The following is a 27,169-nucleotide window of genomic DNA, read 5'->3' on the forward strand; positions in this document are numbered from 1 at the left end:
TATGATATGTATACAAAGCCACCATTACTCTAACAGTGCTGTACAAGAATGCCGTACTCCACAACAGACTGAAAACACCTAAGGCGAGGTAATTGCACTAATGGAACTGAAGTGTGCAAAATTGTCCATCATTATCACCCAGTCATCACATTTTCAAATTGGCGAGCCTCTTCGATATTGCGCTAACCAGACTGATTCATGCATCACTCCTGAGATCTATCTGAGGAGAAAAAAAAAAGGGCAAGCATCTCACCGTTCTGCGGGAAAGAAGGAAATCTCAGTGCATTATCAATCAAGTGCTTGAAGCCATTACGCAGCCTAATATCCAAGGCCGTTAGGCCTTCCATTTTGCTTTTTAAGGTGGAGAATTATATTTGTGACTATGTGGCTGCAGCTAATTGTCTCTTATTACAGGAGGTGACAAGTGGGAAATTAGAGACACTTGAGGATTAAGGGCAATCCACTATCACCAGCAACAGATACTTCCATAAAATGTAATGGAGAAAAACTGCATTAGCTGAAGAGAGTAAATATCATGTATGGTTCTCCGGCTTTTGTCTCAACTTGACAGCACAAAACTCACTGATTGGTAGGCAAGACAGAGGCTACCCAAAGCTGCGGGGTTATTTGCTTGTTTGTTTGCTTGTCACAAGTAATAAACAAAGAGGCAAATGTATCCACCATGGGTACATATAAATACATTTTTGCTGATATGGACACCTTTTTAGAGAAAAGGAGTGCATTCTTACAAATTTGAGCAAGATAACAGCTTACAAAATGAATTCTCCATTCCTAAGCCTCTACTTTTGGATTATGTTAGAAGTACATTAAAGGGGTTATAAACCTTCACCGTTTTGCACCTTAATGCATTAAGGTGAAAACTTTCTGTGCTGCAGCACCCCCCCCCACCCCACCCCAGAGCCCCCCTTTTTCTTACCTGAGCCCGATCGTTCCAGTGCTGGGGATAAGCACAGCAGCCCCAGCCACTGTCTCGGGTCCTCATTGGATAGATTGATAGCAGCAGGAGCCATTGGCTTCTGCTGCTGTCAATAAAATCCAGTGACATGGGAACCGGGGGCGGGGCTGAGTCCTGTTGTCAATGGACTCACCAGCGGGATTCAGGAGCGTGCGCCGCACGAGTGCCCCCATTAAAAGCGGCTTTCTGTGGGGGCACTCAAGAAGAGGAGGAGCCAGGAGCACCACGGGGGATCCCACAAAAGTAGGATCAGGGCCGCTCTGTGCAAAACTCTTGCACAGAGCAGGTAAGTATGACATGTTTGTTATTTAAAAACAAAACAAAAACAAAGCTTTACAATCACTTCCAAATGAATCTAGATAATTTACTATATTTTCAAAAACTGTACTCAAACAGGTGGCTTAACGGACAAATTACTGAAGTTTGAAGTTATAACTTCAAACCAGTAATTTCACAGTAAATAGATAAATAAATTACTATGTTATAACATATAGCATAATAATATATGATTTAGCTTGATTAAAACAGTACCTTTTCATCAGCAGAAGATTCTCATTCTTCCTCTTAACTGTGTGAGAAAATCATGGGATTATGAGTAAATCTTATACCCATAAACACATGTTTTTTCCTTCTAGTTAAGAGGGCTGGGCTGGAAGGGAGCATCTGTCTTTTAGATACATGCCCCCTTCTATGACACTGCAGTGAGAGGTGTGCCTCCACTGCAGCATTTTTATTGGACAGCTGGGGCCAATGGTACTTTACCATTGGTCCAATGCTCCAAGCTGTCCATTGAGCTCAGTGCCTCTGAATGGAAGTGAGAGGCACTGTGAGCTCATCCTCTCAATCTGCTGCAAACAGAGTGTGCCAGCTTGTATTTAAATTAGCCGCTCTGTATGTAGCTTCTGACAGGCTGTGCAAGGAGCTCCATATCTCCAGAACCATAGGTCCAAGGAGCGCCAAATTTTTGACCAGTGGTGGGTTAGGACTTCAGCTACCTATCCCCTAATTTGGGGTCTCTGTGAACCTAGGTCACCGAGCTACGACTCTCGAAGCTCAATCGTTTTTGGGTTTTTTTTATGTTCATGGCACCTCACCTGTCTCCCCTGACTGCATGTCCCTGCAATATACACCCTTTGCTAGCAAGGTTTACAGATAGAGTTAACACCTGGAGCAAATTGACAGAACCAATTTCATCAAAATAATTCTTACACCCCAACTATTATATTTACTACACAATTGGTGGTCCCCCCTCAAAACTTTTAGGATAGTTCAGTCTATTTTTCGCTCCCTGATCTGAAATAATCGCCCTCCTAGAGATAAAGTGGTTGTAAAGGCTGAAGATTTTTGCCCCCCACCCAATACTTTCACCCTATTAATGCTCGATGTCCTGAGATGATGGACAAATTCCATAAATTGGTAGAGAGAGATCTCACCCTGCTGGCGTCTGGTCAACCAACTAGCTCGAGCATTGTACAGGATAATCTATCAAGAAGTGAGAGAGAAACTCTTAAAAAATGTGAAGATTGGTAGTTGTTATGGAGGCAGTTGCATATAAACAAGAAGCTGATAGGCAGTTGTCTGATGCTCACACTTATATAAAAAGTGACTCCCACTAAGGAATATAAAGTATTTTTAACAACTTTGATTAATGAGGGGATTCATTTGGGTGTGTTTGACAGCAAGTCCGGCAACTGTCTTATTCCTGCGGTGGTCAAACAAGCCGGGTCAGATGCAGGCAGCAAACAGGAGCATCAGAGGCAAGCCGGGTCAGATAACAGGTACAGGTATCAGATACAGGCAAACAGGAACACACAGGAACGCTGCAGAACAGACAGCACCGGGCCTGGGCACTGGCTGAGTTTAAATAGCCTGTTGGACACCAAAAGCTGTCACAGGGTTTGCGCGCGCGCTGGCACATTGGCATTCTGACTGAGGAGACAGACTGTCTTGGATTCTCATCTTGAGTGCTGGCATGCCCTTCTTGACAATGCGCGCACGGGTGCACGCGAATGCCCCGGAGGTGTTCTGACAGGGGCTGAGGTCACAGGTCGTCTTCTTTGGCTGCCATCTTGAGTACTGGCTTGCCTTTCCTGACAGATGTGCATGCTATGTGGATCTCCTGCGATGTATCCAGTCTGTATTCGTCAATTCCACATGGATTGGCCATTGAAGCAGTTGGATTTTACTTGGAACATCATACCAATCTTACTATTGAGGTTCGTTTATATGTGTTGGAAGCTTTGGAGTATCTTTTAACACATAACTTCTCCATGTTTCATGAGAAATATTTTCTCCAGAGGCGCGGAGCAGTAATGGGTGCTAAATTTTCGCCCTCACTTGCCAACTTGTACATGGGTTGGTGGGCGCACCATTTCATTTATCGTGGCACCAACCCTTTCATTACCCACATAAATATCTGAAAAGTGTGGCGTGCATTTGTATTCAGCTCCCTTTACTCTGATACCCCTAACCAAAATCTAGTGGAACCGATTGCCTTTAGAAGTCACCTACTTAGTAAATAGTAAATATGAGTCCACATATGTACAATTTAATCTCAGTATAAATACAGCTGTTCTGTGAAGCCTTCGGGGGTTTGTTAGAGAACCTTAGTGAACAATCAGCATCATCAAGGCCAAGGAACACACCACACAGGTCAGGTATAAAGTTGTGGAGAAGTTTAAAACAGGGTTAGGTTATAAAAAATTATCCCAAGCTTTGAACATCTCACGGAGCACTGTTCAATCCATCATCCGAAAATGGAAAGAGTATGGCACAACTGCAATCCTACCAAGACATGGCCATCCACCTAAACTGACAGGCTGGGCAAGGAGAGCATTAATCAGAGAAGCAGCAAAAAGGCCCATGGTAACTCTGGAGGAGCTGCAGAGATCCACAGCTCAGGTGGGAAAATCTGTCCACAGGACAACTATTAGTTGTGAACGCCACAAATTTGGCCTTTTTGGAAGAGTGGCAAGAAGAAAGCCATTGTTGAAAGAAGGTGCTCTGGTTAAATGAGAACAAAATTGAACTTTTTGGCCTAAAAGCAAAACGCTATCTGTGGCAGAAAACTAACACTGTACACCACCCTGAACACACCATCCCCACTGTGAAACATGGCGGTGGCAGCCTCATGTTGTGTAGATGCTTTTCTTCAGCAGGGACAGGGAAGCTGGTCAGAGTTGATGGGAAGATGAATGGAGCCAAATACAGGGCGCTCTTATAAGAAAACCTGTAATGCCCTGCACACACGACCGGTTTTGCCGTCGGAATAAACTCTGAAGGTTTTTACGATGGAGTTCCGATGGAATTCCGCTCAAGCTGTCTTGCATACACACGGTCACACCAAATTCCGACCGTCCAGAACGCGGTGAAGTACAACAAGTACAACAGGACTAGAAAATGGAAGTTTAATAGCCAGTAACCAATAGCTTCCCTCTCGTACTTGCTTCAGAGCATGCGTCGTTTTTTGGTGCGTTGAAACAGCATACAGATGAGCTGTTTTTCCGATAGTAATTTGTTCCATCGGAAAAATATAGAACATGTTCTCTATCTAAGTCCGTTTGAATTTTCGGCAGAAAAAGTCCGATGAGGCATACACACGGTCGGAATATACGATGAAAAGCTCCCAGCGGACTCTTTCTGTCGGAAATTCCGCTTGTGTGTACGGGGCATTAGAGTCTGCAAAAGACTTGAGACTAGGGTGCAGGTTAACCTTCCAGCAGGACAATGCCCCTAAACATACAGCCAGAGCTACAAAGGAATGGTTTAGATCAAAGCATATTCATATGTTAGAATGGCAAAGGCAATATCCAGACTTAAATCCAATTTAAAATATGTGGCAAGACTTGAAAATTTCTGTTCACAGACGCTCTCCATCTAATCTGACAGAGCTTGAGCTATTTTGCAAAGAAGAATTGGCAAAAATTTCACTCTCTAGATGTGCAAAGCTGGTAGAGACATCCCCAAAAAGACTTGCAGCTAAAACTGAAAAGAAAGGTGGTTCTACAAAGTATGGATTTAGGGGGGCTTAATACAAATGCACGCAACACTTTTCAGATATTTATTTGTAAAAAATTTTGAAAACCATTTATCATTTTCCTTGCACTTCACAATTATGTGCCACTTTGTGTCGGTCTATCACATAAAATACCAATAAAATACATTTATGTTTTTGGTTGTAACATGACAAAATGTTGTAAAATTTCAAGGGGTATGAATACTTTTTCAAGGCACTGTATGTTCTCACTTTTATATTCGGTGGTTGCTTCTTGTGTTCTCTGTTCCAGGTTAACTAACCAATCAATGTATATTGTTTTATATTCATTTTGTTTTGATTTTATTCCTGATTTTTTTTCTAGGTACTTTTTTGGGGTCTTTATTATGTATTTATATATATATATATATATATATATATATATATATATATATATTTATGTATACTTCTCCTCATGCTGTACTCTTCGTTCTATCTTCATTATGTTAGTTTTTTCAAGTCCACTTTTTACACACTTTGTGATTCAATGATTTTATCTGGTGTGTTTAATTGCTATACATGTTGTTCGGCCAATCAAACTGGGCTTTTTTTTGGTGCATCACTTTTGGATGGAGCATTTAAATAGCTCAAGTTTGGGGCTACATTTTTGTTGTGAACAAGCACGACGAGCTATCCGGGTGAAAACGGTCTACCAATGTTCCTGTAATGTCCTGTCTACGTCCTTTGGCACCTTGACAATAAAGTAACTATTATACAAAAGTTCTTCCTTCTATGGTGTGCGACCAATTTTCGTTTTCTTCACCCAATTCTTACCTGAGCCCCCTCTCGATCCAGCGATGTCCACGAGAGCCTTGCCTCTCTGGTAACTTGCACTACTGATTGGCTTTTGGCCATTGGCTCGCGCTGCTGTCAATCACAGCCAGTGAGACAATCGGGAGATTGAGGGGCGGGGCCGAGCTGCGACTCCATATGTGAATGGACATGCAGAGCAGCGGGCCGGGCGCACCCCTGCTTGGGTGCCCACAGAGCAAGCTACTTGCTGTGGGGGCACCCGGCAGGAGAGAGGAGCCAGGAAGGCCAGCGTAGGACCCAAGAAGAGGAGGATCTGGGCTGCTCTGTGCAAAACCACTTCACAGAGTAGGTAAGTATAACATGTTTGTGATTTTAAGAAAAAATCTTTAATATCCAATCTTAAAGTAAACAGGGTCACTTTTCCAGTGCTTAGATGTAAAAATAATCCTAATTAAACTAAGCAGCTGCTATATTAATAAAACATCACAAACATTGAGCAAAAAGTTCTAATCAATAGTCCTTCTGGCTTAAGCAGCACTTCATATTAATAACATGCATAAAGAAACTAATAGTAGTGTGAATCCAGGTGAGAGATGTTAATGTTAATCCGGAGTACTTGTATAACAGTTCGTATAGAAAACATCAGATGTTTAAGGATTAAACCTTCACCACACCGCTCCCTTAGGAGTTGCACTCACCAGATTTATAATTAATAAACGCCTTTGGATATGTTATGCCTTTGCGATCACTGCCTAGAAGACATCTGCCCGGATATCAAGAAACAATCAACAAAAGGATTTCAAATGTTTCGGTCCTGTGATTCACTCAGTGTGCCTGTCAATCAGCTTTGAAGAAGGAGCACGCCGTGATGTCATTCGCGGCCTGTACGCTCAGGAAACGCGTGCCATCCCAGTGATGTCATCTCCCTTCGCCTGGATACCAGCTTGCGCTTCAAGCCTTGTGTTGATGTACATTCCACCGCGGCCGGCCGAGTTCCATCTAGCGGTGTACGAGAATAAAGCACAGCCTACATCCACAGGATAACAAGGGACTGACTGCACTGATGACATCCCCGTTGTTTGGGACGATACAATGCCTGTTTTTAAATCAAATTTCCTCAGCTGCTTATGCCAAGGGCCTTATATCCCAATGTTACAGCCAGTGGTGTATTTTGGTCTTGTGCTGCCCTAGGCAAGACTAAAATCAGGCCCCCCCCCCAATCTAAATTTATTCCACCCCAGCCACGGTATACCGCTCTTGTCTTGGGATCTGATGGGAAAGCTGCAGCCATTCACAGTTCACAGTCTTTTCCACTTAGGCTGTGGCAGCTGTAAGACTTTGCACAACTTTTTTGTTTTAACGCACTTGGAATGAATTTAGCAGATCTAAACTAAAAGGTAATTGGACTTTAAGGTACACTTGTCCAAACCATGCCGATACATATTGCTCAGCCACCATTTTCACCAGAAGGAAGCAGGTCCAGAGCAATGAGTGAGCTTGTAGGTGAGGCTGGGCTCACTGCCCACAATGGAAAAGAACTCACACAGAGACTGTTTGATGTACCAAGTATATTAATGCACTAATGTTGTAATAGAACAGCAAACTCTGTGGAAACAGCCACACCGCACACTTACAGTAATCCAGGCAGTCAATAACGGTGTACACAGTGGACTCCAGACAGCATCCGACAGAGGGAGTGGCTGGAAGGAAGACCAGCAATTGGGACCCCTAATTTAAGGTGCAGCGACAATCCCTACTCTGTCCCTCCCTCCACAGGAACCTGACTCTATGCTAATCTGACTGTTCCTAACCAGCGGGAGATCTGACCCTGACCACACTATGATGGGCAGAATGTGCACCAGAAGCAGTAAGCCAGTGCTTTTATAAGCAATGCTTTCACTAAAGATGGACACCGGGGTCATCCAGGGTTGCAGCATCCAATAATCCCTGATGACAAGTACGGACCTTTCAGAGGGACCTCTCCTACTCTTATAGCAGTATTGCAAAACAGCACCACCTAAAGCTAGGAGGCTGCACTGCACCTACCTAGAAGCACATATGGGAAAGGGTTGTACAAGCCCAGAGAAGATGAAGATGCACTTAGTTGCAAAAATTTGAAGAAAAAAGGTGAAAACTGTATTTTAAGGGGGTACATTGGAACTGTTTATGATATAGAGTGTTTTTTTTTATACTAAATGTCATTCAGCTAGGGTTTATATCTATTTTAGCACTGCTTGAGAGTTCAGCAAGTGTACTGGAAGGGTCTATATTAACAACAACAGAACAGAAGCCTTGCAATTTATATTGTTGACCTGGAAGGTTGTTTTGTTCTCAACAAATCTAGGGATTCTCGTTAGGTGCCACATGGTGTCAGAAGAGCCAACATTAATGGAAAATGACCTCTACCATGGAAGGACGGATTTAAATACAGCTTCTTAAATCTCTATTCTAAAAGCAAGGGGAAAAAAAGTTATTTGTCCCCAAAATATGTTTGCCATCATCACAGGTTATACACACAGGCTTGAGAGTTAATTGAGTGTCTTTTAAAACTCCCATCAAACATCAGCGACTGCATTTTAACAAGCTTAAAAAGTTGAGGTGTTTATTGCCAATTAAGCCAGTTTAAAAAAAAAATAAGCAATAATTAACAGAGAAATTCAGAAGGAAGTTGTACGTTGACAAAGAAAGGCCAGTCAAGGCTGTGCCCAATTCTGCTCCTATTCATATTTAAATAGCAATTACTTGAAACCCTATATTTTCCATAATAATTAGGAGACCGTCTTGTCTGTCAAACGTGCTGAAAAAAATACAGCACAGAAAACTTGTCTTTTTTCCTAGATGACTTGCAAGACAGATAAATTACGGGTAATAATAATGGTGTTTGTGTAAGTTGTATGGTCTCACTTGTAACATAGACAGCACTTACCCAAACACGGCTTTTGTTAGAGTGAGAAATGCAATGTGCTGCTTATTGATACCTTACAGGAGGGTCCCTGCAAAGCCAAGTCCTGACTAGACAGGCAAACCAAGCCAACCAATTCAGTGGTGATGTAGCTCAAGAATGAAGTCCTTGTGGGCTCTTTTTTTTTAAAGGGGGGGGGCAGCACTGACCCAATTCAAGAAATATGGCTGTGAAGGTCATGGTATGGCAAGCAGCCATTAGTGTCATTGTACTGGACTTGTTCTGTATTGTAATTTTGCTGTTTATCCAAGCAGCTTCTTTAGGCTGGGAACATACCCCAGTATTTAAAGCCACATGGGTAAATTAATTACTATGCAATGTATCAAGGTAGATGTCCATTCTCCAAGAACTTGACACTGAAGAAAGTTTGTAAAGCCGCCCTGTACGAATGACATATCAAACTACTATGGAATGTGTCAAGGCAAATGTTGATTGTCCAAGAACATAATGGTAAGTGTGAAAACATCCAGCTCTAATGACATAATTGAATCATCAGAATGCCATTAAGTCTGGAGCATATGCTAACTGTTCGAGTCACACGCCTAAAGGTGTGACTGGTTGTCAAACAGCCAGGGTAGATCTGTTAGAAAGGCAATTATATTCAAGTGACAGATGATGTTGAGGGGTATAAATAAAAATATAATTCACAACAAGCCCAGCGGGAAGGTACTTGACTAGGAACACTTATGCCGCGTACACACGATCGTAATTCCTGACCACAAATGTTCGATGTGAGCTTGTTGTCGGAAGTTCCGAACGTGTGTAGGCTCCATCGGACATTTTGTGTCAGAATTTCCAACAACAGATGTTTGAGAGCCGGATCTCACATTTTCGGACAACAAAATTCGTTTTTGTAACTTCCGAGCGTGTGTAGACAATTCCCACGCACAAAATTCCATGCATGCTCTGAATCATGTACAAGACGGAAGCGCTCGGTCTGGTAAAACTAGCGTTCATAATGGAGATAGCACATTCATCACGCTGCAAATTTTTAAATCTTTTAATGCAGAGCATTCTCTTCTTCTTTATAATGCTAGAATAATTAAGCTGTTTTGCTTAATTGATTTCTTTATTACTTCTTGTGATGTCCTGAATAATCTTTATATTTTTTTCCACCAGATCTCCAGAATAATGTTTCTATTTTTTTTTTTTTTATCAAAATCTCCTGATTTTTTTTTTTTAATGTTTTTTTTTCTAGTGATCTCCATAATATTTTTTGTCGTTTTGTGTGTCAAGTTACCACAACACCATTATTATCCTATATTTTTTAATCTCAAGGAGATTGGTTAGTGTTGGTGTGCCTTGTTAATTTGACATTGTATTTTTGAAATGTACCTGCCTACTCACAAACAAGCTGTCCTTTGTGAACTAAAACACATAGCCAAGTATTTGTGAAAAAAACTAGACATTTATTAGAGGTCATAACAAATTAAAGAGGAAGGCAACGCTGAATAAACTGCTGAAATTGGTGAAGCCTTTGTACCCCAGGGCAGACACCCATTATTTGACAGGCCAAATTGGTAGCCAGAGGAGTCCATTTAATAGGGAGCACAATCTGGTCCAGGACTCTGAGATATCGGGAGCAGCAGCAGATGACATATATGTCCCCAGGCTGTGGTCTTACAACAGCCTGCGTCTTTTGCCAGACCAGACCAAACCCAGGACTGATCACACTCTTGTCTTCCTTCCACGCTTCCTTCCAGGCTGTGGCTGTGGTGTTGGAATTGTGGCAGGAGGTGGAGTATGGTCCTCACGTGACTTTTTTTTGTGAGTTCACCCATCACTCCCTTATTTAGGGCCTGATACATGACTTCCTCACAAATGAGGCGTTGGCCCACCTCCATTTCCTGCATTTTGCTGGCTGCCATGCAGGCATAGGCCTCTTGAAGATTGGGGGTGGTTTTGAGGGCCACAGTAGCCTGCCGAATCAAAGAAAGCGCTGACTCCTTCATGTTACTCCCCTTTCTGGCTTTTTTGTTGGAAGGCGGAGGGGAGGAACCTGCGATTCGGTCAGGCTACTGGGCGCGGCCACCTCCTGGCTGCCACTTTCAATGGCCTCCTCCTGGCTGAGACTTTCCTGTGTATGAAAATGGGACATAGTTTTAGTTTTTTCAATCACACGCAATTTTAAGCTCATGACTGTTGCAAATTTAATGTTAACAAATAGAAAAGACTATCCTTCTGACCCCAGCATTTGTCATTCTTGTCCCAATCATTTTTGGCTACTACTTTTTATTGATATGTAAACCACTTTGTTAAATCAGAAATTAGTGATCAATAATAACATCTAGTTAACATCATTAATTTTTGACAAGAAATATGTTGAACAATGCTATACCTGGCTCAAGCTGGGCTCCTCCACTTCTTCCTGGGTGGAAGGCCCAGGTTGGACTTCTGAAGCCTCATCTGAGGTGGAAGGAAGAGTGGAAGGAAGGGTTGAGAGTGATGGCCTGATTTCAGTCTGGTCTGACAAAAACCGCAGTCTGTCGTAGTACCACAGCCTGAGGACATAAACGTCATCTGCTGCTGCTCCTGATCTCATGGAATCCTGGACCTTTTTGCACTCCCTATTATATGTGCTTCTCAGGCCACCAATTTTGCACTTCAAATAAGGGATGGGTGCCGTAGGAATCACCGGCTTCACTAATTCCAGCAATTGATCCAGCGCTGCCCTCCTCTTTATTTTTTTTATTATAAAAAGGGTGTTTCACCTGCCACAGACAGGGCAGCTCCCTGTATTTATCAATGAAGATGGGGAGGAAGTCATGATAGGTAAATCTATCCATTTTATCTGCAAGACACAACACAAGACAAACCCTAATGTCAGGCTAAACTCGAATAATCTTGTCCCAATATAGGCCTCAATCTCTAAGCAGTATAGGCCACTGATGCCCCAAGTTAAAATTGTACCTTTGTTAGCACGATCGGCGCTTACGCTACTCTGTCCTCCGCTCACAGATCGTACATACGATGCATGCGTATTATGCTTTATATACACTGCTCATGCGTAAAACTCCACTCGCCCCTGACCTTCTTTCTAGTATATTCCTCGCCCCTTCTCTTTCAGCACAGTGGGAGAGCATATGGTGGAGACAGAGCAGGTGCATGCATATGAGAGCAGCAGCGACTAGGAAAGCCCGGAGCCACAAACATCACGATCCAGGAAATTTAAGGCCTCAAATATGTCCTTATGGTGGAGATGGTGGACATCTTGAAGAAAGCCGTCTATGAGGAGAAATATGGACCGTACAGAAACCCAAATGTGAGAAAGGCCAAAATCATGAGTAAAGTTGTGAAAAGTCTGCAGAAGAATTTTGGGGTACTGCGATCCAAGGATCAACTGAGTTTCGATGGTCAGACCTCAAATTGAGGGAGCAGGATCAGTACAGAAGAATCAAGAGAGTGATGCAAAAAAGTAAGTATTTCCATGTGCTTTTCTTTACTGTTGTACAGTTTAAAATGGCGTTTAAAATGGCAAGTTTCAGGTTCGTGGGCACAGTAATCGTTTGTAGTAAACATTGTTCGTCCGCTCACTAATACGAAGTTTTTGGCAGATGCAGGTTAACTACATTTATTCAGGCCTATTTGTATTAAAAGAAGTTTGTTGTCTAAATGGGTTTGTAACTAGAATGAAATGCAAACTTGATTCAGTGTAAGGAGAGGACACTCAGCAGATGTTTACACATCTGGATACGGGAGCACTAGTGTGGGACACCAGAACATCCTTTTTAGGGTGTCCCACACAGGTGCTCCAGTGGATACTAGGGGTTTCTCCATGTGGGAAACTTTACCACAAAAGGTAGGTATTCCAGCTTGAAGACAGGGAAAAAATCATGTCTTCAGCTTGGAACTCTGCCAAAACAGACAATTGTACGACACGTCAAGCAATGTTTCATATTCATATTTCTTGCCTCAAATATCTGTGTGATAAGTATACCTTTTTTTATTCACATAGGGGAGAAAAGACTCGGGACATCAGAGGACACCAGGGACCAGGGGCCAAATTTTGAAGATGCACACAGTGTGTCAACATGTGCTATCTGCCATCTTGGGATATCAAGGTACTCGTTTTGGGGGTGCAACCCCTTCCTCGCAACTCAAGTAGGTGAGAGGAAGGGGTTGCACCCCCGAAACACGTCCATTGATCCCCCATTGATGATGGGAGCTAGCACATGTTGACATTAGGCATGGGATCATGAGGGAAATCCACATTTTCACTCCCAATTTGTGTGCATCTTCAAAATTTGGCTTTTACAGGGGTGACATCACCCCATCTGATGAAGGCAAGATCAACACAGTTTTAACATACTAATGTCTGATATTGCCTTCACTTTTTCAAAGTTGAACTTTTTAAGTTCCTGAGTTGTGTATGTTATGGTTTTAAACATGCCCGTTTAACCAAAAAAGGATTTATAATGTCAAACATAAAAATGTTATACACCAAAGATGTTGGTTTGTTCAGAAACCCTTTTCTAACGCATATGTGAATGTGCACAGAGTAAAAATTTTTATACTCAACATTGTGTGGCTTCTTATTTCAATGCTCAATACCAGTTTTTGGAGTAAGTTTGTGTTTACAGTGACAATGGGGGTTATTTACTAAAGGCAAATCCACTTTGCGCTACAAGTGCACGGCAAGTGCACTTGCCGTGCACTTGTAGTGCAAAGTGGATTTGCCTTTAGTAAATAATCCACACAGTGCTCTAAAATTGGCCCCAATCAGGCCATTTTAGGGACTCCAAACAATTAATTCATGGTGCTGAAAAGGATGATTATTTTTATCATGAATGCATTACTCGTGTATCAAATAAATTACATTTGCACTATTGAAGAAAATGTCCAAAAAGAAAATCCCACTGGATAACCTAGGAGACAGCTAAAAGAAACACAAGCAGGAAATCAAATGAAATATTAGTTAATTTTAAAATAAAAAGGTATTTTAAAAATATTTTATACATTTGCTGACATATCATTGGCCCCCCTACCCGCAAAGTACTCCAGATATTTTTGTCTGACTTTGCGGGCGCTTTGGGGGGGCAAGCCAGGACGGCCAGCTTCAAGTGCCGTCAGGGTTGCTTGATCTGGAAATCAACTGAGGCCACATAGTTCGTAGCATTTTTCCATAGGGAATTGTGCAAAATGCAGCAGGCAAGCACTATATGGTTGAGTTTATATTCCGCCATGTGTATGGGTGTTAGAAATAGGCAGAACCGGCTGGCCATTATGCCGAAAGCATTCTCCACCACTCTTCTGGCTCTGGCCAGCCAGTAGTTAAAAAAATTCTGGTCCGGGGTGAGGGTCCTTATGAGATGGTCACCTAGCCCAAACGCTTCATCAGCGACATACACAAACGGAAGACCAGCCACGTTGTCTTCCGCAGGTGGCAAGCCCAAGCCACCATTCTGGAGCCGTCTGTAAAACTCCATCTGGGCAATGACTCCACCATCCGACACCCGCCCATTCTTCCCCACGTCCACATACAGGTACTTGTATGTCACGGACACCACCGCCAACATCACTATACTATTAAACACCTTGTAATTATAATAGTATGACCCCGAGTTGGGGGGTGGGACAATGTGGACGAGTTTCCCATCGATTGCCCCTCTGCAGTTGGGAAAGTCCCACCGCTGGGGAAAGTGGGATGCCACAGTCTGCCATTCGTGTGGGATTGAAGGAAACTGTGGAGTCAAACAAGAAAAAAAAATTAGGACTTTTGCACATAAACATTGCAAGCAGATTAGACACAAACATTATTGGCAAACATAAGTATAACATTTATTTTAAGGAGTATTTAAAGACAAAAGTATAAGGTCCACTTTTCAGATTCCTCTTCCCCTCTGATGGCCCAGTGAAAACATTTTATGGTGGGGGGGGTGTTTTGGAAAGGTAACCCTCTCCACTTCATTGAGCCAGCCCCTCCTTACTCACACTATTGGCAGCCCACTGGACAGGTAAGAAGTGTCATAATACAAAAATATTAATACACACTGTCCAAATTGAAGGACAATTTTGCATTCTGCAATTACCTATCAAGATAATAGGAGAACAAAACTTTAAACAGTACCATTTGAAAGCATTCAGGCAGGCCCTTGCACTACATGCTTTGGTGAATTCATCCATAAATCTGACCACAAAAGAGGTAGGTATAGTGTGCATGGGTTTGGCAAAGTCAGCAGATAGAGGATTGGTATCGGTTGTCTTAGCGGTTGGGGGTGAGGAAGGGTTCCAATTGAGTTTGGGGCCCCCCCAAAAAAGCCTCTTGCACTATGCATGAATTTAAGGACAAAAATAACATTTGTACACATTTTAGGGGGTGTTTAGGGTAAAGCACTACACTGGAGCTGACAAAATACATTGTTAGGTGACTAGGCTAGGTGTGCATGAGCCCAGGATAGCATGCTGGGGAGGTTAGTGAAGGCAAATATGCATGAAGGACAAAAAAGGAGCATTAAAGCTTCCAGCATGCATGAGAACAAAGAGGACATTCACAGCATATTACAATCATGGTATTTAGGGGATGATGAAATAAATACAATACATTAGCAAACATTAAATAATATAATGTAATGTTAAAGGATAAAACTTACCTTAATATAGTCCTTCTGCGGGACCTGTATGATGGCAGAACAGGTCTCTGGAATAATGATTCCCAGAGCCTGGGGGGAGATGCCTGTTGAGAACTTGATGTCCTGCAGACTTCTCCCCGTCGCCAAGTACCGCAAGGTGGCGACTAGCCTCTGTTCAGGAGTGATGGCTTGCCGCATGCAGGTGTCCTGCTTGGTAATATAGGGGGACAGCAATGCCAACAGACGGTGAAAAACGGGATCCGTCATCCGGAGATAATTTCTGAAATCATCAGGATTATTCTCCTGGATCTCCCGCAACAAAGGCATGTGCGAGAATTGGTCACGCTGGAGCAGCCAATTCTTGGTCCATGAACTCCTCCTCCTCCTGTTCATGGACTGGGCTTGGGTCAAAGTAAGAACCCCAACACCAAGCCCCTGCATTGCACGAACTCTATGACGAGTACGTAAACGCAACATGGCTTCAAAACGGTCGGCTGGTCAGAAGGAACTAACAGAACGCACTGAAAATTTAGAAAGGCCTGAGAAGAGCGAGCTGAAAATCAGAAACGAGTGGACAAGAATGCACTGAAAAAAACAGATACGAACTGACTACACGCACTGAAAAACAGATATGAACCCACAAGCACAAACTGACAAGCAGTAACAAACTGAAAAGCACAAGGCTGAAAAGCGCGAATTGTCTCTCACCAAACTTCTACTAACATGAGATTAGCAGAAGGAGCCCAAAGGGTGGCGCACTGGCTATTGAACTTCCTTTTTCTAGTGCTGTCGTACGTGTTGTACGTCAGCACGTTCTTGCCGATCGGAATTTCCAACTACATTTGTGCGACCGTGTGTATGCAAGTGTCAGGAAAGACATCTGCAGAGTACAGCTGCTGTTTCCAGGAGCACACCTGTGCACAGGCGCCAACCAAGAATGACCAGAACAACCACAGACGGCTCTGCAGAAGCTCATGCACGAACACGTGCATGCGTTCGTGCACGCACCTGTCAGCAGAATGGGCGCCAGTCGGCCTATTTAAATGGAGCTTCAATGCTGAACTGGTTGCTGCTTGGTCTACAGCGTTTATCTGAATCCTGCTTCCTGTGTGTTTGACTTCTGCTACCGAACTGGCTTGCTCCCGACTACTCCTGCCTGCTTCCTGCTCTGACCTCTGGCTTCCCATGGACTGATCTCTGTTCCTGTTACTTAGCATCTGTTGCCAAACCTGCCTGTGATCCGACTACGCTCCTGCCTGCTGTTAATGCCCGATTTGCCCGTCTGTTGCCAAACCGGCCTGTGACCCGACTACGCTTTGCCTGCTGCCTTGCTTGATCTGCCTGTCTGCTATCTGCCAGCCATCTGCCTGCTCACTTGCCTGCTATCCTGCTGTGACCCGGCTTCCTGTTGTGAGTTCCCAGCTTCCACCAGTACAGACTTCTGGACTGATCATAGGCACTCTTACCCCGCCGTGCTCCCGAGCCTTCTGGCTCACTATCAGTGGCTCACGAGCCAGAGCTGTACGAGAGGCTTTCCTCTACACGTTAGGCTCACCAATCAGGTCCGTGACAGCAAGACAAGTTTGAGCCAACATCCTTGGGAAAAAAATCCACGGTTTGGTTTTAGGAAATTCCGATCGTCTGTACAGGGCATTAGACTATAACAGCAGTGTGTAACAGAGCAGGTCTCAGATGTGCTGACAGAGTCTGTCATGAGGAGCAGAATACGGTCTGGCAGGCCCATACCAAATAGGGCTGTTCCCAGGAAGGATGGCATGTCCCTATCCTTTCCCTACTCATCTGGAACCTCTCCCTACTGCTAATCACTAACCCTACCAGATGGGTGACCTGTCCCTACACTACCCACATGCAAAATGCGTGCCAAGCCTGGAAGCCAGGGCCTTAAATAGGCTCTGCCTGATCTAAGATGTTTTCCACACATGGGGCGGCAGCATCCAACCAGATATTCCCCAGTGACCCAGGAAACCATAAAGGAATGATGTTTCTCTTGATTCCCCCCCAACTGCAATGCCACTGCGGATGAGCATCATCGAGAATGGTGAAAATAGACTGCGCCTATTTTATAAGTACCACTAACCCTCTCACGAGGAAAGCACTGCTGGATGTAGGCTTTGCCATTGTGGTTGCTTGATGCAGGGGCGGATCCAGAGTCTAGTCTCGGGAGGGGCACTACCTGAAAATACGTTTTTTGGGGGGAATTTATCAGGGAAATGGCTGGTGTTGGTGCTTCAATCATCACAGCACCATGGTTGTTATGGTGTCAGGATGATTGAAGCACATTTTTTCATTATTACATTGCTATAAAAAATGAAATAGTTCAACTCACCATAATGCAGAATCAGTGGGAGCCCCAAGCGTGTCACTTGCCACGTTGCCTGCCACCAGATGCGGATTGTCACTTGCCACTTCACCTGCCACACGTTGCAGATTGTCACTTGCCACATCGCCTGCCACTAGATGCAGATTGTCACCTTGCCACGTCACCTGCCACACATTGCGGATTGTCACTTGCCACATCTCCTGTCACACATTGGGGATTGTCACTTTCCACGTCACCTGCCCCCAGATGCAGATTGTCACTTGCCTGCTACAATTGTCACTTGCCACGTCACCTGCCACCAGATGTGGTTTGTCACTTGCCACGTCACCTGCCACCAGATGCGGATTGTCACTTGCCACATCACCTTGCCACCAGATGCGGATTGTCACGTCGCCTGCCACACATTGCAGATTGTCACTTGCCACGTCGCCTGCCACCAGATGAAGATTGTCACTTGCCACGTCACCTGCCACCAAATGCGGATTGTCACTTGCCACGTCACCTTGCCACCAGATGCGGATTGTCACGTCACATGCCACACATTGCGGTTTGTCACTTTCCACGTCACCTGCCACCAGATGCAGATTGTCACTTGCCACGTCACCTTGCCACCAGATGCGGATTGTCACGTCGCCTGCCACACATTGTGGATTGTCACTTGCCACGTCGCCTGCCACCAGATGAAGATTGTCACTTGCCACGTCACCTGCCACCAGATGCGGATTGTCACGTCACATGCCACACATTGCAGATTGTCACTTGCCACGTCACCTGCCACCAGATGCGGATTGTCACGTCACATGCCACACGTTGCGGATTGTCACGTCACATGCCACACGTTGCGGATTGTCACTTGCCTGCTACAGCTACAATTGTCACTTTCTTTTTCCCAGAGGGTGAGGCAGCAGATTACCAGTCAGGCAGCAGAGAGATGATGTAATCTCTCTGCTGCCCGTAGCTACCTGCACAGTGAGGGCGGAACTGCAGGGATGCAGGGCGGGCGGTGAGAGATGATGTCATCTCTCTGCTCCCCCGCCCACCGGCTCCCTGATTGGCCAGCAGCCCGGCTGCTCTCTAAATGTCACCAGCGGCCAGCCCGGCCGTCCACTCTCATCTGCCCACCCCACTGTCAGGCTTAGACTGTCACCAGCCCCCCCGGCTGTCCGCTCTCTCTCACCCACCCACTGTCAGTGACTGACAGTGGGCGGGTGAGAGAGCGGATGGCCGGGGTGGCTGGTGATAGTCTGAGACTGACAGTCAGTCTCAAACTGTCACCCGCCCGGCCGTCCGCTCTCTCTCTCCCACGGACCCAGCTGCCTGCCCTCTCCCCAGCATTCTCGGAGGGGGCAATTGACCCGTTGCCCCCCCCCCGGATCCGTCCCTGGCTTGATGACTGCATATTGCTTTATGAACAGGATCTCTGGATACTTCAGGCACATTGGGCTAGGGAAGGCATTGAGAAGCAGGCCTCTATAACAAAAGGTCACAAGAGCCTCAAATCACATTTTTACAACAGAGATTGGCTTGGGGGCCACATGACTGCTGTGTTATAACAGCTGCTGACTGTAAAGAGTTGCAGAGGTTTAGAGGACTGCCTATGTAAATGAAATGGTGGAGACCACAGTGTGGAGACAGCCATAATGGAAAGCAATAAAACCACCAGGTTGGAAGCATTGCTTAAAGTGTTTGTAAACCCTAGCAATAAGCTTCTAATTTTTGCTTCCTTTTAAATACAATTAAAAGTGTTTTGTTGTATTTGTTCAACCAGTGCAAAAAATACTTGTTTTTCCTGCCAGATATTCTGTGAGCTAATAACTTCCCATGCTTTCTGCTTCTGTTGCACTATCATCAGTTACAATTACAAACTACAAAATAAAAAATTTTGGACTGCATAGAAGTCTTAAATAAAATCATACATTTTATTATACATAATATTTAAAAAGAAGGAAAATTCATAAAAAGTGAATATCATGGTGCTTATCGGATCAACTACCAAAAGGATTACAATAATCTTGCTTGACAAGTCCAATGCCAGTAAAAAGGTTCTCATGTGTCAACGCGTTTTGCTTCAGTTTAGCTTCATCAGGACGCATAAGTACAGTACGGGAAATCCTCTAAAGAAAAATAACAGTGCTTAAAATGTATTTATACACATAATACTACAATCTGTCACTTTGTTTGCTGCGTGGAACATACCTCAGCAATCTAGCACCGCAGTGCACATGATCCCAGGGGAACAGGGGCAACAAGGGAGCTCAGACAGGACACCACAGCAATGATACGTCTACATCAAAAAGATCATAAGTTCCCATCAAATCTGATATTACAAGATTCATTAAAGCTCAATATAAAATACATGAATAGTAGCTACCTTAATGGCACTTCCTAAGTGTTATAAAGTGTATATTTTCAAAAAATGTAAGTGAAGGGAAACACTCAATTGCCTATATACGGTCTGGCCCTAAGAAAGAGGATTGAATAGCATAAACTCCCATATATGCAAAAAGAGCCTTAATAGCATCAATTTAATCAATTGTCTAGTATAAGCACAATATATTACCTAGTTAGGGACTGTGCTCATATTAAAGTATCCAGATATAAAAGTATCTAAGACAAATAAATATAACACGACTAGTAAGCAATCCATATGTACAGTATCTCACAAAAGTGAGTACACCCCTCACAGTTTTGTAAATATTTTATTCTATCTTTTCATGTGACAACACTGAGGAAATGACACTTTGCTACAATGTAAAGTAGTGAGTGTACAGCTTGTATAACAGTGTAAATTTGCTGCCCCCTCAAAATAACTCAACACACAGCCAGTAATGTCTAAACCGCTGGCAACAAAAGTGAGTACACCCCTAAGTGAAAATGTCCAAATTGGGCCCAATTAGCCATTTTCTCTTTCTTGTGTCATGTGACTCGTTAGTGTTACAAGGTCTCAGGTGTGAATGGGAAACAGGTGTGTTAAATTTGGTGTTATTGCTCTCACTCTCTCATACTGGTCACTGGAAGTTCAACATGGCGCCTCATGGTAAAGAACTCTCTGAGGATCTGAAAAAAAGAATTGTTGCTCTACATAAAGATGGCCTAGGCTATAAGAAGATTGCCAAGACCCTGAAACTGAACTGCAGCACAGTGGCCCAAATCATACAGCCGTTTAACAGGACAGGTTCCACTCAGAACAGGCCAGTCTCCATGGTTGACCAAAGAAGTTGAGTGCACATGCTCAACCTCATATCCAGAGGTTGTCTTTGAGAAATAGACATATGAGTGCTGCCAGCATTGCTGCAGAGGTTGAAGGGGGGGTCAGCCTGTCAGTCCTCAGCCGCACACTGCATGATGCACAAGAAAGCCCACAAACAGTTTGTTGAAGACAAGCAGTCTAAGGACATGGATTACTGGAACCATGTCCTGTGGTCTGATGAGACTAAGATAAACTTATTTGGTTCAGATGGTGTCAAGTGTGTGTGGTAGCAACGAGATGAGGAGAACAAGGACAAGTGTGTCTTGCCTACAGTCATGCATGGTGGGAGTCTCATGGTCTGGGGCTGCATGAGTGCTGCCGACACTGGGGAGCTACAGTTTATTGAGGGAACCATGAATGCCAACATGTACTGTGACATACTGAAGCATGGCATGATCCCCTCCCTTCAGAGACTGGGCCGCAGGGCAGTATTCCAACATGATAACAACCCCAAATACAGCTCCAAGATGACCACTGCCTTGCTAAAGAAGCTGAGGGTAAAGGTGATGGACTGGCCAAGCATGTCTCCAGACCTAAACCCTATTGAACATCTGTGGAGCACCCTCAAACGGAAAGTGGAGGAGCGCAAGGTCTTTAACATCCACCAGCTCTGTGATGTTGTCATGGAGGAGTGGAAGAGGACACCAGTGGCAACCTGTGAAGCTCGGGTCATGCCCAGGAGGGTTAAGGCAGTGCTGGAAAATAGTGGTGGCCACACAAAATATTGACACTTTGGCCCAATTTGGACATTTTTACTTAGGGGTGTACTCACCTTTATTGCCAGCGGTTTAGGCATTAATGGCTGTGTGTTGAGTTATTTTGAGGCTGTACCCTCACTACTTCACATTGTAGCAAAGTGTCATTTATTCAGTTTTGTCACATGAAAAGATAGAATAAAATATTTACAAAAATGTGAGAGGTGTACTCACTTTTGTGAGATACTGTATATCTCCCTTCCAAAATAACTTATGTTAAGGGCTGCCACTTACTATATGGTATAGACTTCCAATCAATTAGAACCAGCCTTTCACGCAATTAGAGCCAGCCAGCCTTGGCTTCCCTTCCATTCACATAAACCATCTGCCGGGAGCGTATCTGTGTATTCAATGGAGACAGATATCCAGCCATGAATGATTCACTCATTAGGTAAACAAACCTGTGCCCGTAAGTGTTTGGGGGAACAACAGCCGCAGCATCCCTTTATGTTATGTAGGACAGGATAGGAGAGGTGTTCTGAAGTTTTAACACACTCCCTACTGGGGAGATAAGTCCATGCATGGGTGTAGCATAAGGGGTTGCAGGGGTCACAATCGTAACCCCACCCCTAGCTGCAGGGGGCCCCTGCAGCTTCCCTGTCATATTATCATATCATCCACAAAATCCAGCTCCGATCTGCCCTAGGGCCCCACAGCCACGCTCCAGTACTGGGCTTCTACTTTGCCTTCACAGTCCACACCCCTCTGTTCCCATTAGCTGGGGAGAAGTTGTGAGCCATTTCCTGAATTGAGAGGAGCACAAGGTGAGAACAGCCCAGAATGGGGAAGTGTCTGTGCTGTGTGCTGGCAACATGGAATGGTAACCGAGCTCAGCGAGGCAAGAGGAGGAGAGTGCCATCCTGTAGCCACGATGGGACCGATGTCACTGGTGAGGTATGAAACTGCTCAGTGTCTCCTAGTAAACAGCTGGGATTCTCTGTACCCCCCACCCCCACCCGGGGATGTCTTCTTACCCTACTTCCCTGACAACTGGGGAAAAGACACACACCTCCGGGAGGTGTCCTTCCCAACACTGACAGAGAAACCTTCAGAAATTGCTAAAACAAATCCCTCAACACCTCCTCGGGGGGGCCCTGAAGGACTGCAGGCTCCAGATTTTGTGTCACATGGCTTTGCCCTCGCAGATCTAAGTTCCCCCCCCCAAAGCTCCCTGACCACCCCTTCTGCCCTACATGCTATGCCCGGCTGCTGAGCTCCTTTCCCATTACACCACTCTATACTGTTCCTCCTCCGCAGGGCTGAAATCACATTCTTTTACAACAAAGCCAGGTAGCCAGGATCTGCACAGGGTGTATCTGCCTACTGCAACTACACTGCCGTTCTGACCAGAGAATTTCACGGGTCAGAAGGGCAACATAAAAGCCAGATACACCCTGTGAAGACTGACAGACTGTGTGTAAAGGAATGTGATTCCAGCCCTGTGTAGTGTGTGTGTGTGTGTGTGTGTGTGGGGGGGGGCTGTATAGAGTTCTGGGATGGGAAAGGAGCTTCTGATATAAAGAGGAACTCTGGGAACTCAAAACTCTTAAGCTACTTAAAGTATCTTGGGGTGCGGTGGATGTATCTGCATGCATGTTGGAAGTAGTGGGGGGGGGGGGGGGGCAGGTCAACTTTTGCATCGGGGCCCACAAGCTTCAAGCTACGCCTCTGAGTCCATGATAGAATGGTGAATGAGTGTTGTCACCCTAAAACAGAAAGTGTGTTACTGGCACCATATGGCCACCATATGCAAGGACTGGTAATCTGAAATATAATTTTGTTCTTGGGTTTGGACATACTTGGATGTCCACAAGAGGCAAAGTCTAGATCTCTAAATATAACCTTAATAATTGTGTTTCACTTCCTGCAGCTGTGCAGATTAGCTGAAGCAGACATGAACAATAATTAGTTTTGAATGCTTGCCCTGTTTAAAAGGGTTAGCGCACCCAAATGTGATATTTTAATTGTAGGTGGAACCAATAAAGGCCCTGAGATATAGATGAGACTGTAAGGTGCTTAAAATCCCCGGCATCTACTAAAAACTGAAATATTAGTTTTGAAAGAGCTGACCCTTTAACACCATCATGATTCATTGGAAGCCATGCTGTCTCTGCACTCCCCCAAGATTGACAGCTATGACATGCACAGCTGCTGATTTTCTTAACATTTACCGCCTGTGCAGTGTTATTAGAAGTATGCAAACCCCATCATTTTTTTTTTCACAGAAAAAGACTCTTTCACTGAAACTGCTAGTTATATGTGTCCAGCTTTTATGGGAAAACTGCTAGTAGAGTCCTTATTTAAACTAGGGATTAGTATCATAATCGATTAGTTGGCCAATTATTGTTTCGATTAATCAGTTAATCAGATAAAAACCTCAAAAAGAGGTGTATAATTTAATTATGTAATGTTTAAAAACGCGACTTAGTCCTAAATATCTATTTGCAGTGGTAAATATAAATAACCAGCTATATATTTGGGGAACAAAATATCTAATTCACTCTGAGAATAACAGAAGAGATATACGGTATATACTATGAGAGGCTGAATCTGGTACATATCATCAAGACTCAGAGATCAACATTTTTAGTTAAAGAAAAAAAAAGACCTAAAACACTGTTTTGCAGATTTTCAAATAGAACTTGTCATAGGCAGGTAGCTTGATACAAGCTACCCGTGCCTGCTGTCACTAAGAGATTTAGTGGCAGCAGCATTCTTTTTGTACCACCTGTCATGATGGGGTTAAAAAAACAAAAATCATCCCTTTATACTACAAAAACAGCAGATAATAACTACTACTATAAGGGATTTATATAATACACATACAGTGGGGAAAATAAGTATTTGATTCCCTGCTGCAGAGTTTGTAAGTTTGCCCACTTACAAAGAAATGAAGGGTCTATAATTTTTATCATAGGTGTATTTTAAATGATAGAGACAGAATATTAACCAAAACAATCCAAAAAAAACACATGATACAAATGTTATAAATTGAGTTGCAGTTCAGTGAGTAAAATAAGGATTTGTACCCCAAGCAAAACATGACTTAGTACTTGGTGGAGAAACCCTTGCTGGCAAGCACAGAGGTAAGACATTTCTTGTAGTTGGTTACCACGTTTGCACACATCTCAGGAGGGACTTTGGTCCACTCTTCTTTACAGATCTTCTCTAAATCCTTAAGGTTTTTTGGCTGTCGCTTGGCAACTCAAAGTTTCAGCTCCTTTCATAAATTTTCTATAGGATTAAGGTCTGGAGACTGGCTAGTCCACTCCATGATCTTAATGTGCTTCTTCTTGAGCCACTCCTTTGTTGCCTTGGTTGTATGTTTTGGGTCATTGTCATGCTGGAAAAGCCATCAACGTCCCATCGTCAGTGTTCTGGTTGAGGGAAGAAGGTTCTCATCCAAGATTTTACAATACATGGCCCCTCAGTGCAGCAAAGTTGGCCTGTACCTTTAGCAGAGACACAGCCCCAAAGCATAATGTTTCCATCTCTGTGCTTGACTGTAGGGATGATGTTCTTAGGGTCATAGTCAGCATTTTTCTTCCTCCAAACATGGTCAGTCGAGTTAATGCCAAAGAGCTTAATTTTGGTCTCATCTGACCATAGCACTTTCTCCCAATCCTTCTCTGAATCATTTAGATGTTCATTGGCAAACTTCAGACGGGCCTGTACATGTGCTTTCTTGTAGAGGGGGACCTTGCAGTTGCTCCAGGATTTTAATCCATGTTGGTGTATTCTGTTACTAATGGTTTGTTTGGTGACTGTGGTCCCAACTGCCTTGAGATCATTCACAAGCTCCTCCTGTGTAGTTCTGGGCTGATCCCTCACTTTTCTCATGATCATCCTTACCCCATGAGGCAAAATCTTGCATGGAGCTCCAGACCGAGGCCGATTGATGGTTATTTTGTATTTCTTCCATTTGCGAATAAATGCTGCAACAGTTGTCTCCTTCTCACCAAGCTTCTTGCTTCTGGTCTTGAAGCCCATTCCAGCCTTGTGCAGATCTACAATCTTGTCCCTGACATCCTTTGACAGCGGAAGAAAGAGATTCTGTGGACAGGTGTCTTTTATACACATAACGAGTTGTCTTTAGGAGCACCTTCCTAAATTGACAGGACTAATCTGTGTACCACATGAGCACATACTGTAGCCAGTCTGTGGGAGCCAGAATTATTGTTGGTTGGTAGGGGATCAAATACTTATTTTACTCAATGAACTGCAACTCAATTTATAACATTTGTATCATGTGTTTTTTTCTGGATTTTTGGTTGATATTCTGTCTCTATCATTTAAAATACACCTATGATAAAAATTATAGACCCTTCATTTCTTTGTAAGGGGGCAAATTTACAAAATCGGCAGGGGGTCAAATAATAATTTTTGGCCACTGTATACATATATAATATTAAATATACCCAGAAGTAGGGAAGCACTGATACCCTGTTTCTATCGAGTACAAGTACCGATACTTTCGATGAAATTTACTTCCATACAAAATGTATGGGTGCAAATCGCACTGCAAAAAATTGAATGTAATTTGAACAGAAATTCTGTGCGATTCCTATCACTGCTCCTGTAAGAACCCAGGCTTGCCATGGTGATTTTGAGCCTGAGTTCAAACAGTAGTTGGGAAACCTCCTGTGGACATCTGCGGCTGCGGCTTCTCTTGGCTCTGCCATGGCTTTGTTTCCCCCAGCCTCCAGCAGCTCTCTCTCCCCAGCCTCTAGAAGTTCAAACCATCCACTGAACCCCATCCCACCCCCCGGTCCTGCTGTACCAAATTGTCGATCCCCGCTGTCAGAAAAGCCACTTCACTGGTCCGGGGATTTGAAATCCCCGCAGCTTTCTCTCCTCTCCTGACAGTACGGTGCTGACCAATTAGAATCCCTGTAGTCCATACTGTGAGCACTAGAAGGAGATTCTTATTATTATTATTTTATTTTTTTTTTTTTTTATTTTAATTTATTTATTATTTATTTATTTATTTATTTTTGTCATATCAATGTTTCCTTTTTTCCTCAACGGTTAAGGGTTAAAACATCATTACCCATTTTTCCCTTCTTCTCTTCCCCCCCCCTGCTTTGGCCCGCCTAGTGGAATTTGATTGGCATTATAATTATATAATTCATTACTCTATAATTTGTTCATTCAAATGGTCTGTTTCATATATAAATATGAGTAATTGTTGAAGATTGAAATATTTTATATATTCAAAATATTTATCTTTGTTAATATTTATGTTGTTGGCAGTGTTGTTGCATCTATACATATACACCTGTTTAATACGTGTAATAAAAATTATTGTTGTAAATGCACATGTGTCTCCGTACCCTGGGCGCTGCTTTATCCTATTGACCATCTTCCTCTCTATATGGTAGTTATCCAGTTCCACATTTTTTTTTATTTCTGTGCCTCCGTCCCTTTGTGTAATTTAGGCGATCACATGGACGCCCAGGGCGTCCCTGCTTAGTTACAGGGCGCCCGGTTCACTGCACTGCTCATGCGCTGTCCGTCTGACATCTCCTCT

This window comes from Aquarana catesbeiana, linkage group LG04 (assembly GCF_042186555.1).
Source record: "Aquarana catesbeiana isolate 2022-GZ linkage group LG04, ASM4218655v1, whole genome shotgun sequence".
Classification (NCBI taxonomy): Eukaryota; Metazoa; Chordata; class Amphibia; order Anura; family Ranidae; genus Aquarana; species Aquarana catesbeiana.